This window comes from Oncorhynchus gorbuscha, linkage group LG14, assembly GCF_021184085.1.
Source record: "Oncorhynchus gorbuscha isolate QuinsamMale2020 ecotype Even-year linkage group LG14, OgorEven_v1.0, whole genome shotgun sequence".
NCBI lineage: Eukaryota > Metazoa > Chordata > Actinopteri > Salmoniformes > Salmonidae > Oncorhynchus > Oncorhynchus gorbuscha.
The window spans coordinates 34,283,562-34,289,300 of NC_060186.1; the positions used below are offsets into that span (position 1 = coordinate 34,283,562).

The 5,739-nt window shown below is 40.0% G+C and overlaps 1 non-coding gene across 1 annotated transcript; it reads left to right on the forward strand.

The window, feature by feature from the left end:
• Positions 1-5,470: 5,470 nt before the first annotated feature.
• LOC123996001 lies at positions 5,471-5,739 on the forward strand. Its single transcript, XR_006831947.1, has one exon. It is a non-coding gene; the product is annotated as a small Cajal body-specific RNA 6 (non-coding RNA).

Genomic DNA, 5,739 nt, shown 5'->3' on the forward strand with positions numbered 1-5,739 from the left:
GACACCAGGCCATCCTCCAAAAGTCTTCGCCTCACTGTGTGTGCAGATGCACTCACACCTGCCTGCTGCCATTCCTAAGCAAGCTCTGTACTGGTGGTGCCCTGATCCCGCAGCTGAATCAACTATAGGAGATGTCTTGGTGCTTGCTGGACTTTCTTGGGTGCCCTGAAGCCTTCTTCACAACAATTAACGCTGTATGTATGTATATTATGTATGTATGTATGTATGTATGTATGTATGTATGTATGTATGTATGTATGTATGTATGTATGTATGTATGTATGTATGTATGTACACGCACATACAGTGCCTTGCGAAAGTATTCGGCCCCCTTGAACTTTGTGACCTTTTGCCACATTTCAGGCTTCAAACATATAAAACTATTTTTTGAAGAATCAACAACAAGTGGGACACAATCATGAAGTGGAACGACATTTATTGGATATTTCAAACTTTTTTAACAAATCAAAAACTGAAAAATTGGGCGTGCAAAATTATTCAGCCCCCTTAAGTTAATACTTTGTAGAGCCACCTTTTGCTGCGATTACAGCTGTAAGTCGCTTGGGTATGTCTCTATCAGTTTTGCACATCGAGAGACTTACTTACTTATTTTTTCCCATTCCTCCTTGCAAAACAGCTCGAGCTCAGCGAGGTTGGATGGAGAGCATTTGTGAACAGTAGTTTTCAGTTCTTTCCACAGATTCGATTGGATTCATGTCTGGACTTTGACTTGGCCATTCTAACACCTGGATATATTTATTTTTGAACCATTCCATTGTAGATTTTGCTTTATGTTTTAGATCATTGTCTTGTTGGAAGACAAATCTCCGTCCCAGTCTCAGGTCTTTTGCAGACTCCATCAGGTTTTCTTCCAGAATGGTCCTGTATTTGGCTCCATCCATCTTCCCATCAATTTTAACCATCTTCCCTGTCCCTGCTGAAGAAGAGCAGGCCCAAACCATGATGCAGCCACCACCATGTTTGACAGTGGGGATGATTGGTTCAGGGTGATGAGCTGTGTTGCTTTTACGCCAAACATAACGTTTTGCATTCTTGCCAAAAGTTCAATTTTGGTTTCATCTGACCAGAGCACCTTCTTCCACATGTTTGGTGTTTCTCCCAGGTGGCTTGTGGCAAACTTTAAATAACACTTTTTATGGATATCTTTAAGAAATGGCTTTCTTCTTGCCACTCTTCCATAAAGGCCAGATTTGTGCAATGTACGACTGATTGTTGTCCTATGGACAGAGTCTCCCACCTCAGCTGTAGATCTCTGCAGTTCATCCAGAGTGATCATGGGCCTCTTGGCTGCATCTCTGATCAGTCTTCTCCTTGTATGAGCTGAAAGTTTAGAGGGACGGCCAGGTCTTGGTAGATTTGCAGTGGTCTGATACTTCCATTTCAATATTATCGCTTGCAGACTGCTCCTTGGGATGTTTAAAGCTTGGGAAATCTTTTTGTATCCAAATCCGGCTTTAAATTTCTTCACAACAGTATCTCGGACCTGCCTGGTGTGTTCCTTGTTCTTCATGATGCTCTCTGCGCTTTTAACGGACCTCTGAGACTATCACAGTGCAGGTGCATTTATCCGGAGATTTGATTACACAGGTGGATTGTATTTATCATGATTAGTCATTTAGGTCAACATTAGATCATTCAGAGATCCTCACTAAACATCTGGAGAGAGTTTGCTGCACTGAAAGTAAAGGGGCTGAATAATTTTGCACGCCCAATTTTTCCGTTTTTGGTTTGTTAAAAAAGTTTAAAATATCCAATAAATGTCGTCCCACTTGTTGATTCTTCACAAAAAAATAGTTTTATATTTTTGTTTGAAGCCTGAAATGTGGCAAAAGGTTGCAAAGTTCAAGGGGGCTGAATACTTTCGCAATGCCCCCTTGAACTTTGCAACCTTGCCACATTTCAGGCTTCAAACACAAATATAAAACTGATAAATGGGCATTCCTTATCATTCAGTTAGGCCAAATTTAAAATAAATTGTGAAATAATGTGCATGATTATTGCTCTTTCAGTGAGGCGAGAGAAACGCATTAGTGTCTGGCTGGGTACTAACATTCTACAGCACATTGTCTTGGCGGTTTAAGTTGTGAGTAGGTATGTAAAAAAGGCTCAATACATTTTGTTTTAGTTTTCACATTTTTGACATGAGCAATGTAAAATACAAACATTTTTAAAAAGTCAGGGAACGACATGGAGGTTCAGTATTTTTTATAACGGAGGAGACTGGTTGGTTCTTTCATAGGGGGGTACATGGTAGAGTCAGAAACGTGCACTAGACCGATCTATCTAGGTTTATCTGTCGGCAATCAAAGCTGTATCTCGCAATGGAATGCTCTTTCTCAATTTCTTGGTCTGCAACTTCAGTTTAACAGTACCTATCGCCAATGAATAGGCTAGGAAAATCTACACGAAACAGATCGTATACTGAACACGCTCACATCATTAGCAACGACAAAGCGCATTTGAGTCATCTGCACTGTGATTTTGATTTTGTGCTGGACAAAAAAACATTGTTTTTCCATTAGGGATTTTTCTTAACATTTAAGGATCCCAATGCAGTTTAAATGTCCGCACAGTCAATGCAGATTTACCACAGCTGTATATTACTGCCCTAGAGCTTTGAACTGGTGGTCTGTGTTCAGTCGATATGTATTTGAATGTATACCCTTGTTCCGTGTTGTAGCAGTCTTTCCTGGGTCTTGTTCATTAGCCGTCAAAAGAAAACTGACTGAAGCGTGGAGGGACTCCCTGAACTTGTCCATTAAGAAGTGCACGTTTTATTTTAGTCGCGTGCTACAGTTATAATAATAATATAATATATGCCATTTAGCAGACGCTTTTATCCAAAGCGACTTACAGTCGTGTGCATACATTCTACGTATGGGTGGTCCCGGGGATCACGGCCCAGACGTCACTCCCTTTCAAATTGACTGCGTTTCTTAAGATTTGAGTTGAACTTCCTTAGGCACTGACTGGGTATGGTTCTGTAGTGTATTCGCTAGGAACCCAACTGAAGCACATGGGTGGAAACGGGAAGGACTAACCTGAACTTATCCAATATAAAAGGCTTTTGTTGCTGAATGTTTTCCTTTGCAAAACTTTTTGCTGCGATGTGCACTAATCAATCACTGTTTTCTTCCTGTGTGCAGGTCGCTGTGAGCCAAAGGGTGCTTTGACTGGCAGCAACTCCGGGATCACCAGTATAGTTTGACAGTGCTTTGAGTGTCATACTGCTTAATATCCTACCCTGTCTAAAATGGGGGAGGGGAGACTAATGATTCTGTTTGTACGTATGTTAGTCACACGCAAAATCTAGCCCAATTTTGATGAAACTTAGATGAATGATGCGTCTTGCCATAGAGCTACGCCATTTACAAAATTCCAAACTTTGAACAAGCATATCTCCTGTCCCGTTTTAGCTCGAATTGTTGTCACTAATTGGCTCAAGGACTGCATAATTTGTTGCGGACTACATGTTAACGGTGGCCTCGTTTGTTTTTTGCTTGTGGATGCTTGCACAGCAAGTTAAGCTGGAGTCACAACTGTAGCTCTTTGGTCTTTTGTGAACTGTTACAACCTGAAAATTGTACTGTTAAAAAAACAAAACAAAAAAACTTTAAACTATATTTTTTTGTTAAAATTTTTTTTTTTTCTTTAATGGAATGATGCTTTTCCACTTCACTGTTTAATTGTGATATTGTGTGTCTCAGGCCTCCTACTTGCTGGCTGTGTCCAATGACTTTACCAGTAGGCTGTGTGCTGTGGAAGACTACAGACTGAGGGTAAGTATGCCTCAGAAGGGCCCTTCTGTACATCCAGAACAACTTATTTATTGCTGTAGTATGCAAGTGAAGGTTGTAGGGCTGACCCCATTTAGTAGAATGTTTGGTCAATAGGCTGTTGGTCGACCACAATTTGTTTTAGTTGAGTAGTTGCATAAAGATATATATTTTGGGACAAATCCATTGACTAGGCTGCGGGAATGCTATCGTCCAAGAAGGGGAGTGTGGCTAGGATGTACAAGGCAAGTCTCTCTCTCTTCAGAATGCGATCTCCAGCCATTTTGTGAGCATTCATTGTTTCATAACTTCATTGTGAGTTGTTTGCCCATTGATTGTTCGTGTCTATCAACTCCCCATTACATTCATCACCAGTAGTAGCCTACATTTACTGTTAATTCCCATAATTTGTCATTTCTGTTAATCCATTCAATAATATTATTAGACGTTTCACCATTGTCGGAGTGGACACTTTTGCAGAGCTCACAACCTATGCTATACTTGTGAGAAACAAGCTTTGGTTTAGTTTAGTCTTGTTTGGTGTGGTCCTGTCAATGGTGAGTAAGGATATGCACCTGATTACGCATATAAAAGTAGGCCAAGGCTACCTGACCTGCACGCAAAAGTAGGCTTACAAATGTGCCCAATTTGGATATGTCTGACAGTATTTTTGATTATCTTAACTCAACACCACTGAGCTGCAGACTTTTTCAAAGTACATTTTTCTTCACTTCAAATTGCAAGTAAATCAGTCTGTTTTTAGAATCCATTGATAGACAATAGTTCCTCATTGTATTTGAAAAATATTTCGAGCTCTCTCCCTTTTGATAAACATTTGACATGAAAGGGAAAAATGTAATGCAAATGTCAAATTATGATTTACTTCATATCAATGTTCACAAATAGCCTGTTCTGAGTTCACTGGTGCAGTAAACTGAGGGCGCAGAATAAAAAAAAAATTAAAGTGAGTTTCAGGCCAGACACAGTTGATAGTTTCAAGTACGTTGCAGACAGGTCATGCGTAGCCAATGTGATTTATAGGATAGTTTTTTTTGCAGGATATTTTGTACCTGCAGGCTGCAATGTTATGTGTTGGTTTTATGTAGGCTATTACATAGTTGGCAGTGGCAATTTAATTAAGCAACATTTAGGTTTGTATCATTTTAATTTAGATTAACCAAATTACATTTTTTTTAAATATAAAGACTATTATAAATTTTATTTTAGCCTATTCCTGGCAACTTCAGGAGCGTAACGGCGGATGTATCTGCGAAGGCCAGCGGGAGGAGGGTCGGAATTTTTATTTTATTTTTCTGGTTAGGCTATTTTAATCTCTTGCTCGTTATTGAGTCATTTTGTGTTGTAATTATTTAATCAAACAGCGTGCTTAAAGAATCAGACAAGCTGTGTATATATAGTTGATTTTATTAAAACACATGGGGAAAATACACTTTTTTAAAAATTCGACCATTCGATTGGTGGAAAGAAAAGACTTATTGATCGAACCAAGATTGTTTTTAGTTGGGAACAGCCCTAGACTGTTCTTAGGATGGTTTCAGCAATTACAGCTTTCTTATGATCCATGCTATGTGGTCAGGACATACTTATCTCCCTATGTATATAAGAACATTTTTGGAGCCTAAAATGTCCATCTAGGCAGTTTGTCATATGTTGGTCAATGATGTTATGTAAAAGGTCTGACGCCCAGTTCCCACTCCCTGCTATCCATCGGCTCCCAACAGCCCCTGCTCTACCCCCAGCATGCTCTAGTTGTGCATCGTTGGACACAGGGGCTGCTGACATAGAGGATAACCTCACATCCTGTGTCTCTAAGAGACCATGGCGTCACTGTGTTGATGGACATCCAACAGAACCAATCACTAAGGGGTATCAAGCTGTGGTACGGGGCTGGGCCACTGATCTCAACTTTCAAACTGAGACC